The sequence below is a fragment of the Bos indicus x Bos taurus genome, chromosome 15 (genome assembly GCF_003369695.1).
Source record: "Bos indicus x Bos taurus breed Angus x Brahman F1 hybrid chromosome 15, Bos_hybrid_MaternalHap_v2.0, whole genome shotgun sequence".
NCBI classification, from domain to species: Eukaryota; Metazoa; Chordata; class Mammalia; order Artiodactyla; family Bovidae; genus Bos; species Bos indicus x Bos taurus.
The window spans coordinates 71,736,086-71,748,206 of NC_040090.1; the positions used below are offsets into that span (position 1 = coordinate 71,736,086).

The 12,121-nt window shown below is 38.7% G+C and overlaps 1 pseudogene; it reads left to right on the top strand.

Annotated features, from left to right (window-relative positions):
* Window positions 1–715: 715 nt before the first annotated feature.
* LOC113905064 overlaps window positions 716–12,121 on the top strand; it is a 158,650-nt pseudogene continuing 147,244 nt past the window's right edge.

Sequence of the window (12,121 nt, forward strand, 5' to 3'; positions counted from 1 at the left end):
AATTAATTGATGGTTTTGAATTGTGGTGCTAGAGAAGACTTTTGAGAGTCCCTTGGACAGCAAGGAGATCAAACCAGTCAATCTAATGGAAATCAACCTTGAATACTCATTGGAAGGACTGATGCTGAAGCTAAAGCTCCAGTACTCTGGCCACCTGATGGGAAGAGGCAACTCATTGGAAAAGACCCTGATGCTGGGAGAGATTGAGGGCAGGGGGAGAAAGGGGTGGCAGAGGATGTGATGGTTGAATAGCATCACTGATTCAATGGATGTGAGTTTGAGGAATCTCTGGGAGATGATGAAGGATGGGAAAGCCTGGTGTGCTCTAGTCCATGAAATCACAGACATGACTTAGCCACTGAACAACAACAGAGACAGGAAATAACTTTTAAGAAAAATCCACCTTAATGAGGTGCAGGTGCAACCTACACTGATAGTATGTAAACAAAAAGAAATTCACTCAAGGGGTGGAATTAAAGTGAAGCAAGGATGTATTCTAACAGGACTCACTAACTACAAGTTTTTACAGAATTATAATTGAGGGAAATTGTCTTAAGTTTACATAGTTTCACCCATGTCACATCAAACTTATCTAGATTTTTTTGAGGGGTCAAATTGTGGTTTTGAATGTATCTAACATGCATGAAGGGCAGCGGCCAAGAGGAGTTACCTGACGTGTGAAGTCAGGGGCAGCAGTGGAGAGTACCAGACTGCCATGGTGCAGGAACGGCGGAGAGCAGCTAACCTGCATCCGAGGTCGAGGGGGCGGCTGAGAGGAGATACCCAGCGTCCGAGCGCAGGGCCTGCGACAAGAGAAGTTACCCCGCGTCTGAGAGCAGGGGCGGCGGCCGGAAGGGGCAACCCCACGCCCGAGGCCAGGGGCAGTGGCCGAGAGGACCAACGCCACATCCAAGGAGCCGTGGCTGCACGGGCGCAGGAGGGCCTAGAGGAGCTATCCCATGTTGAAGGTTAGGAAGGGTGGTGGTGAGGAGACACACCTCGTCCAAGGTAAGGAGCAATGGCTGCACTTTGCTGGAGCAGCCGTGGAGAGATATCCCACGCCCAAAGTAAGAGAAAGCCAAGACGGTAGATGTTGCATGAGGGCATCAGAGGGCAAACACACTGAAATCATACTCACAGAAAACTAGTCAATCTAATCACACTAGGACCACAGCCTTGTCTAACTCAATGAAACTAAGCCATGCCTGTGGGGCGACCCAATATGGGCGGGTCATGGTGGAGAAATCTGACAGAATGTGGTCCGCTGGAGAAGGGAATGGCAAACCACTTCAGTATTCTTGCCTTGAGAACCCCATGAACAGTATGAAAAGGCAAAATGATAGGATACTGAAAGAGAAACTCCCCAGGTCAGTAGGTGCCCAATATGCTACTGGAGATCAGTGGAGAAATAACTCCAGAAAGAATGAAGGGATGGAGCCAAAGCAAAAAGAATACCCAGCTGTGGATGTGACTGGTGATAGAAGCAAGGTCCAATGCTGTAAAGAGCAATATTGCATAGGAACCTGGAATGTCGGGTCCATGGATCAAAACAAATTGGAAGTGGTCAAACAAGAGATGGCAAGAGTGAATGTGACATTCTAGGAATCAGAGAACTGAAATGGACTGGAATAGGTGAATTTAATTCAGATGACCATTATATCTACTACTGCGGGCAGGAATCCCTCAGAAGAAATGGAGTAGCCATCATGGTCAACAAAAGAGTCCGAAATGCATTACTTGGATGCAATCTCAAAAACGACAGAATGATCTCTGTTCGTTTCCAAGGCAAACGATACAGTATCACAGTAATCAAAGTCTATGCCCCAACCAGTAACACTGAAGAAGCTGAAGTTGAACGGTTCTATGAAGACCTACAAGACCTTTTAGAACTAACAGCCAAAAAAGATGTCCTTTTCATTATATAACACTGGAATGCAAAAGTAGGAAGTCAAGAAACACCTGGAGTAACACGCAAATTTGGCCTTGGAATGCAGAATGAAGCAGGGCAACGACTAATAGAGTTTTGCCAAGAAAATGCACTGGTCATAACAAACACCCTCTTCCAACAACACAAGAGAAGACTCTATACATGGACATCACCAGATGGTCAACACCGAAATCAGATTGATTATATACTTTGCAGCCAAGATGGAGAAGCTCTATACAGTCAATAAAAACAAGACCAGGAACTGACTGTGGCTCAGACCATGAACTCCTTATTGCCAAATTCAGACTTAACTTGAAGAAAATAGGGGAAACCACTAGACCATTCAGGTATGACCTAAATCAAATCCCTTATGATTATACAGTGGAAGTGAGAAATAGATTTAAGGGCCTAGATCTGATAGATAGAGTGCCTGATGAACTATGGAATGAGGTTCGTGACATTGTACAGGAGACAGGGATCAAGACCATCCCCATGGAAAATAAATGCAAAAAAGCAAAATGGCTGTCTGGGGAGGCCTTACAAATAGCTGTGAAAAGAAGAGAAGGGAAAAGTAAAGGAGAAAAGGAAAGATATAAGCATCTGAATGCAGAGTTCCAAAGAATAGCAAGAAGAGATAAGAAAGCCTTCTTCAGCGATCAGTGCAAAGAAATAGAGGAAAACAACAGAATGGGAAAGACTAGAGATCTCTTCAAGAAAATCAGAGATACCAAAGGAACATTTCATGCAAAGATGGGCTCAATAAAGGAGAGAAATTGTATGGACCTAACAGAAGCAGAAGATATTAAGAAGAGATGGCAAGAATACACAGAAGAACTGTACAAAAAAGATCTTCAAAACCCAGATAATAATGATGGTGTGATCACTCACCTAGAGCCAGACATCCTGGAATGTGAAGTCAAGTGGGCCTTAGAAAGCATCACTATGAACAAAGCTAGTAGAGGTGATGGAATTCCAGTTGAGCTATTCCAAATCCTGAAAGATGATGCTGTGAAAGTGCTGCACTCAATATGCCAGCAAATTTGGAAAACTCAGCAGTGGCCACAGGACTGGAAAAGGTCAGTTTTCATTCCAATCCCAAAGAAAGGCAATGCCAAAGAATGCTCAAACTACTGCACAATTGCATTCATCTCACACGCTAGTAAGTAATGCTCAAAATTCTCCAAGTCAGGCTTCAGCAATATGTGAACCGTGAACTTCCTGATGATCAAGCTGGTTTTAGAAAAGGCAGAGGAACCAGAGATCAAATTACCAACATCCATTGGATCATGGAAAAAGCAAGAGAGTTCCAGAAAAACATCTATTTCTGCTTCATTGACTATGCCAAAGCCTTTGACTGTGTGGATCACAATAAACTGTGGAAAATTCTGAAAGAGATGGGACAATCAGAACACCTGATCTTCCTCTTGAGAAATTTGTATGCAGGTGAGGAAGCAACAGTTAGAACTGGACATGGAACAACGGACTGGTTCTAAATAGGAAAAAGAGTACGTCAAGGCTGTATATTGTCACCCTGTTTATTTAACTTATATGCAGAGTACATCATGAGAAATGCTGGACTGGAAGAAACACAAGCTGGAATCAAGATTGCCGGGAGAAATATGAATAACCTCAGATATGCCAATGACACCACCCTTATGGCCGAAAGTGAAAAGGAACTCAAAAGCCTCTTGATGAAAGTGAAAGTGGAGAGTGAAAATGTTGGCTTAAATCTCAACATTCAAAAAACTAATATCATGGCATCTGGTCCCATCACTTCATGGGAAATAGATGGAGAAACAATGGAAACAGTGTCAGACCTTATTTTTCTGGGCTCCAAAATCACTACAGATGGTGACTGCAGCCATGAAATTAAAAGACGCTTACTCCTTGGAAGGAAAGTTATGATCAACCTAGATAGCATATTCAAAAGCAGAGACATTACTTTGCCAACAAAGGTTCGTCTAGTCAAGGCTATGGTTTTTCCTATGGTCATGTATGGATGTGAAAGTTGAACTGTGAAGAAGGCTGAGCACTGAAGAATTGATGCTTTTAAACTATGGTGTTGGAGAAGACTCTTGAGAGTCCCTTGGACTGCAAGGAGATTCAACCAGTCCATTCTGAAGGAGATCAGCCCTGGGATTTCTTTGGAAGAAATGATGCTAAAGCTGAAACTCCAGTACTTTGTCCACCTCATGGGAAGCATTGACTCATTGGAAAAGACTCTGATGCTGGAGGGATTGGCAAGAGGAAAAGGGGACGACAGAGGATGTGATGGCTGGATGGCATCACTGACTCAATGGACGTGAGTCTGGGTGAACTCCGGGAGTTGGTGATGGACAGGGAGGCCTGGCCTGCTGCGATTAATGGGGTTGCAAAGAGTCGGACACGACTGAGTGACTGATTTGAAAATAACTTTATAAATAAATTAAAATTGATAAGGTATATTTTGGCTTGAAAATTTATAAGGGATAATTCAATTTTTACATTATCCAGTTCTAGCATGTTGCTAGATATATTCACCAATTTGGCTGATAATGTTCAATTGGTTTTCCATAGTTTCCAAGAACAGTATTTAGGAAAAAAAATTATGCAACAATCACTTTAATAAAACTCACTCTTATTTGGGGATTCTTATTTTACAACATTTCCAACATACAACTAATGCAATGAAATTTTCTCCACAGTTGTTGCCAAAAAATAACAGGAAAGTGTTTAACCTAGAATGTGGAAATGAGGAGCAATGTTGGCATTTTAAAGGGGGAAAATACATTTGTTGGAAATACATTCCACATAGGTCTCAGGGAACTTATTTTGAGAGAAATTTGAAGAAGATGTTTTCAAGAACCACTAAAAATTCACTGCTTACATGTTTCATACAGTATGTCATTTTAAGTTTATTTTGGTTTCCCTCATGTGCTTTGTTGGTATTTCCCCTACACAAGAACCTGATGTTTTCATTTATCATATTTCTCCTATGATTTACTTTGAGAATGTTATGAAACACAGTATTTTTATCTGTTACATGAAAACCACTGTTTATTTCCCACTTTCTTATTTGAGAAAAAAATAAATGTACTATATGAGTTTAACATGTACATTTTTGACACTAATAATCAAGTTTAATTCTACTATGTAACATCACAGCATCCTATCTCTTAACATCTTCTCTCTTAGTTTGCATTAAAGCCCATAAAACTAGCTCACATCCATATTTTCCCCTACTTGTGTTAGTATTTAAGAGCCAAACATACTTTCTTCATGTATGTAACTGTCTGGATAGGCTACATTATACTTTGGAAACAAACAAAGCCAAACTTTCATTTGCTTAAAACAGCAAAGGACTATTTCTTTATTTCTAACTCATGGTATATGTTTTTGATATATATGCCAGGGATTGGTTGATATCTTTTTGTGTGTTTCATTGTCTTCCTCACATTGGGGACCAGCATAACAAAGCAAAGGCTGTCACAATTTGGAATACTGACAGCTACCTTGGTAGGCAATATAATAAAGCATAGCAAACTGTATGTTCATTAACTTACAAAGTGGGATAAAAAGCTGGAATATTATTGAATTGTCCAAATTACCAACAAAACATGTAAACAAAAACACTATTTGTGAATTAATGATTTGTCTCTAGTATCAACTACTCAAAATTTCCTGTGTGCATGTATGCATGAGTGTGTGTGTCTAAAGAGAGTGAGTGCATCTAAAGAGAGAGGGTGCCAGAAGCAAAGAGAGGCATCTGCCATTTACTGGGACACTGATCCTGAGGGCACTAGGTCCAGAGAATATATCTGAAAAATGTGGCATATCCCAATTATTGTTTATGCTTTGTCTCAGAGTTCATGAGTTACATTTGTATTAGCCAAACTCGTTTAACCTAGGCAAGTAATATCAGCCTGCCCTCTCTCCCCCTTCAACTCATCTATTCTTATGCCCTGGAGCTTGCCAAGGGGGGGCACTTTCTATAATGGAAAGTTCAAGTCCATCTGGAGACATTCCTCAGGGAGTTCTAAAGAATGGAATAGAAGGGAAGATGGATCCAAAAGATCACAAAGGCCCCACATAGAGATACCAACATAATAAAAAGGCAAATAAACCATAAACTAAAGTCAAGGTATTGTTTCAGTGTATCTTCCCCCAAAGCTACCATCCTTAGCAACAATGAAAATCATGATCTAAATTTGCCAGTGATGCCTATCAGAGCTCCTTCTCTATCTGGGCTTTGAAAATGTCTTGGAATTTGGAGGGGTTGTTTAAAGTTCCCTGCATTTGGTTTGAGTCTAGCCTATTAAAGCATGGAAACATACTTGACATATGCTACCTCTTAACATAAAGGGCACACCTTGACACACAGTGGGTTCAGAAACTCCTCGGTAAATGGAATGCAATTAACCTGGTGTGATAGGAAGCTAAGGAGGACAAGGGCAGACAGGGGTGACAAAAAATTCATGAGCATCAAGGAAAAACTTGTATACGAATACCATTAACCTGAGAGGTTCAAGTCTTGACTTTTCAGAATTAATCTTGGTGCCAGCACTCAGTTAGGTGCTCAGTTTACCTGTTAGTCCATAGACATATAGTGAATATTTCCTGGAAAAATACTGAATATTTTATTTTATTTTTTCTCATATATTCTTTTTTTTAATTTTATTTTATTTTTAAACTTTACATAATTGTATTAGTTTTGCCAAATATCAAAATGAATCCATCACAGGTATACATGTGCTCCCCATCCTGAACCCTCCTCCCTCCTCCCTCCCCATACCATCCCTCTGGGTCGTCCCAGTGCACTAGCCCCAAGCATCCAGTATCGTGCATTGAACCTGGACTGGCATCTCGTTTCATACATGATATTTTACATGTTTCAATGCCATTCTCCCAAATCTTCCCACCCTCTCCCTCTCCCACAGAGTCCATAAGACTGTTCCATACATCAGTGTCTCTTTTGCTGTCTCGTACACAGGGTTATTGTTATCATCTTTCTAAATTCCATATATATGCGTTAGTATACTGTATTGGTGTTTTTCCTTCTGGCTTACTTCACTCTGTATAATAGGCTCCAGTTTCATCCACCAATATTTTAGATTCTCCTTTCTTGTGGTTCTTACTCTATCCCTTTTGACATCCCATAACAGAAAGTTTTGTTGTTGATAATTTAGGTTTTAAGCCTTCTGGCAGGATACTCCGTGTGGTTTCTGCCTGCTAAATAATTTAATTGAGATTAGATTAGACTGAAATAATTAGATTGCCTAGATTAACACAGTTATGTAACCAGCCTTAGCATCCCCTGAAACATGAAAACAATGAGAGTGAATCTGGAAAAAAAGAAACAAGAACCACCACCCCACCCCCACCCCTCCAAAAAAGTTGTTGCATGCAAAATCATAATAATTATTTTCTATGATTTACAGACGTCCTTTCAATTTCATATTTTATTATTAGTATTGCAAGATTTTCAGTGCATGGTGTTTTAAAGTTATAACAATAATTTGTATACTTTAAACTGTAGGTAGTGATGCAATAGATAAATAAAATTTTAAAAATCAAGTTTTCATAACAACAGCAGTTCACACAATTAAGCCAGTAATTCACTGAACTGCATCTTTTCCAAATTTCAAGCTTTGACACATCATGGAGTAACTTAATAGCCTACTGTTTTCACATCCTTGTTGATATCTTAAATTAGTCAAACATCTGTTACCCCAGTGAAATCAGATATCTATTTCAATACATTTCTTTTCAGCATTGCAGTTGTGATATGATTGCGTTTTGTGTTTATAAATTTACATAAATGAAAAGTCTTTATCTAATCTTTTCCAGTCATTTTTTCTCATGTTTGTATTTTAATAAAAGTTAATTATGAAGGGTTGATTTTCAAATTTATCTAAAGATATATTCTCTTAACATTTCTATATACCTCCTTACTCTCTCTCTCTCTCTCTCTCTCTCTCTCTCTTTGCTGTAAGAAAACCATACAAGTCAAAGAAAGGAGTTAACTGGTGGTTTGATAGTCTCATTAAATACTGGCTTCTGTGTCATTTTTCTTTTCAACATGAAACCAAAAACACAGGAGTGAGTTTAAGGGATCTGGATAAACTTTAGCCAGAATATTTCTAAAATATTAACACTTTAATGAGAATATAAAAAAAATATTAAGAAAGACAAAAAAACACTGAGCCTCAGTTTAACTAATTTGTTAACAAAATGACTCTAGACAATACACTTTTCATTAAGCTATGATTTTTAGTAGCATAAAAGTGAAACCTGTAAATACTTTCCACTAAAGTAAATATATTTCTTAAATTGTAAGCCTTAGGGAAAATATTTTGAAATGTACTTATTTTTATATCATGCTAAAGAGCTCTTGGTTGATATACTTTAGATTTAAAAATTTAAGCTGACAGAAGAGTGACTGGTATGAAAAGGAAAGAGATATCCTTCTTTAAATTTTGTTCACATGACATATGATTGTCTAATGGACTATCCTTCAGTGCTAAATCTTTTCTCTTATTATTGCTACCTTTTTTATCATAGAAGGAGAAAAACAGGCAATTTTAAAAAAAAAGTCATTGCATATAGCTATGAATGATTTGAAGTTCAGAAATTCCCCTTTTCCGGAAAAATAAACATTAAAAAATTGCATTAAGTATTGATTGTATGAAAGCAATAACTTTAATATAAAAACAAATATTATTTAGGATTTGTAAATTCTCAATAAAAATTATCAATATGTTTCATCAATTAAAAATGGTTATTTGAAAAGGCCTAAAAATACAATGATGTTTGACACATTTAACAGGAACACAGAAGATTCTAAGCAGCAAATTTACTCTGTTTATTGTCTATAGAACAAGAAACATCAATTATTTTGTATTTGCCTCCAAGAATTTACTAAAAGACTAAAGGGCGGATAGAACTGGGAAAAGTGACTGTCAGAGTGAGTGGTTTAAAATAGTTTTCATTTATATTTATTTATATTAAATATCATTATGAATAATCTTATAAAAACATGCTTAGGAAGATATTATCACTGATAGGTGAAGGAACTCATGTTTGCATTTGAGCACATAGTCAAAGACAAGGAGAGATTCTACCTGAAACCAGGATTTCTGCATCTAAAGTTCATATTTGCACCTACTTACTGAGAGATTTCTCAAAAAGGAGACTTAAAGAAAGAAACAAGTGAAAGCAAATGGGTGGAGATGGTTAAAGAGATTTTTCTTTCGTTTTAAGTTGAGTTATAGCTAAGACAAAGGGGTAGGAATAATGGATTGGAAAGTTTTCATTGTATTTAGAATTCGAAATAAATTGGCAGCACTTTGAGGAAGCAAAAGAGGATAATGCACAGAGAATGCAAAGGCTATAGCAGAAAATCTTAGGGACTCTTTAAATATGGTTTCGTTAGTCACACATGGCATGCTTACTCTGCATCTTGTGCACTCTGAAGGAGGAGTTCAATCATCTTTCCAGTAGTTTCACTTCTTTTAGGTTGACTGTGCCAATTACTTGAATGACATTTAATTTTTAAGTAAGGCAGTCAGGATGGCCAAGAAATTCTTTTGTGGGAAACACAAGAACAGGACAAATCTTGAATAAACCTAATTCACATTTGATGCTTCCCTTGTTACAGTCTTGCTGCCTAAGTCTAGGTAGGTACAGCTTTTCAAGAAGATGATTCATAATATATATCAAAATCTTCTAAAATGTCCATTTATTTACTTTATCAATTCTAAAATGTTATGCAAAGTAAATGACTACACACTCATGTACAAACACATAGAGGAGTATGACTAAGTGCAAATATGAACTTTAGATGCAGAAATTCTGGTTTCAAGTAGAATCTCTCCTTGTCTTGGACTTTGTGCTCAAACGCAAGCCTGAGTTCCTTCACCTCCTGGAGAAGGGCATGGCGACTCACTCCACTATTCCTGCCTGGAGAATCCAAAGGACAGAGGAGCCTGGCAGGCTAGAGTCCACAGGTCTGCAAAGAGTTGGACAGGACTGAAGTGACTGGGCATGCACACATACAAGACATAGAACTGAGGGCCAGCAGGCACAAGCAATGGCTGATGCCAGTTCATAGCAGTTCTGGATAGCTGACTGTGTCTGTCTCTTTCCAGTTGCAAATTCAGTGACCTCATACAATTAGCTTCAAATTGCCCTTGATAGAGTATTTCACCGAGGATATCAATATATTACAGATCAGGGAATACTTTGTTTCAAGATCCAGTTGTTAAATATTTACCAGTATGCCACTGGACACGAACTTTAACTGGCTGTGGAAGATTTGGCATTTGAGAGTCAACAAAATAGACTCTCTAGAGTCTAAATATATCACTAGATATATTTATATACACTAAGAGCAGTAGAGAAAACAACTTTTTTTCCCCCCTAGTTTCAAGACATGTGTTATTCCTGACAAGATGAGTTCTTTTATATCCTGAAGTTGAAGTAGAAACTATAGCCAGAGTGATGATATACATTTGTTTAAGGATTTTTTGCTTTCAAACTGCAGTCATTTAGATTTCTAAGATATCTAACAGTCATGCAAAAGCTTTATGGACTGACTGTTACAAGCGTAATTAGTATTTAGTACTCATACTTTATTTGACACCAAAGGATTTTCTTTTTACTTTATGTTTCCATGTCTAGCATATTTTTCAGAATCTGAGGTGTAATTTAGACTGCCTATTACCTCAATGACAATGCAATTTGTTTCCAATTCATCAGGCCTATGAATTTTTGTTTGAATTTATGACTGGAAAATACTTCCTCTGAAAGAAATATAAGGATTAGATTTTGCATGTTCTTTCTTTATGTTCTAGTATACCACTGCTATCTAACTTCTTCTTATCATTAACAGACTTCTTAAAAATGCCCAAATCATTTAATATGATAAAAGATACTTTCACAACCAAGATAGCAATCAGGATTGAAATTTATTTCAATTCAAATGAACTTATTTTGAAGCCATTATATTCAATAATGGCATAATTATATCACTTTAATCAATATGAAGGAACACAAAATTCATTCCTACGGGTTCAGGTTGAATCATATTCTCCTAATACCAAAGTTACTCCTTAACCCAAGTTAGTCACCTTGAAAAATATAAATTTTAGGCTCATGACCAACAGTTCAGTTAAAAGCAGTTGTTATGTACATTAATGGAGTAAATGTAAAAATAATGCTTACTGGAGGCGATCCTAAGATGGCAGAGGAATAGGACAGGGAGACCAATTTCTCCCCCACAAATTCATCAAAAGAACATTTAAACACTGAGTAAATTCCTCAAAACAACTTCTGAATGCCGGCAGAGGACATCAGGCACCCAGAAAAGCAGCCCATTATCTTCAAAAGGAGGTAGGAAAAAACATAAAAGACAAAAAGAGAGACAAAAGAGGTAGCGATGGAGCTTTGTCCCGGGAAGGGAGTTTTAAAAAGAGAGAAGTTTCCAAACACCAGGAAACACTCTCACTGCTGAGTCTGTGGTGAGCCTTGGAACCATAGAGGGCAACATAACTGGGAGGAAAAATAAATAAATAATTAAAACCCACAGATTACATGCCCAATGGCAACTCCCCCAGCAGAGAAGCAGCACAGACACCTGCACCCACCACTAGCAAGAGGGGGGCTGGGCAAGGAGGCACAGGCTGCATTGCTTAGAGTAAGGACCGGGCCTGAATGCCCCAAGGGCAATCTGAGGGAACTAACTTGGGCTAGTAAACCAGACTGTGGGATTGCTACCACATGAAAAGCCCTAACCTAAGACACCACCAGGCCCGCTCACAGAACAAAGGACTGAACAAAGCTAGTTGGCTTTAGACCATCCCCCTCTGGTGACAGGCAGCCAGAGCTAGAAGGGGGCAACTGCAGCCCTAGAGAGGCATTACCTACCAAACTGCAAGCAGGCTGTTTGCTAACTAAATTTCTTGGGGTTCTGGACGGTCAACATCCATGTAAGAAGGTGTGCTGGTTGTCCACTCAGAAAACTGAGTGGCAGGGACAGAGGAGGCAATAAGTCGCAGCAACCACGCTCACCAAACACCTCATCTCCTGAGCTGCTCGGATCTGGGAAGGGGACAAAACGAAGGCCCAACCGAGTCTGAGCCTCTGAGGACTACCTGAGTGCCTGAACCTGAGAGGCTTAGACCTGGGAGGTGCATGCACCCCAGGGCCAGCCTCGGA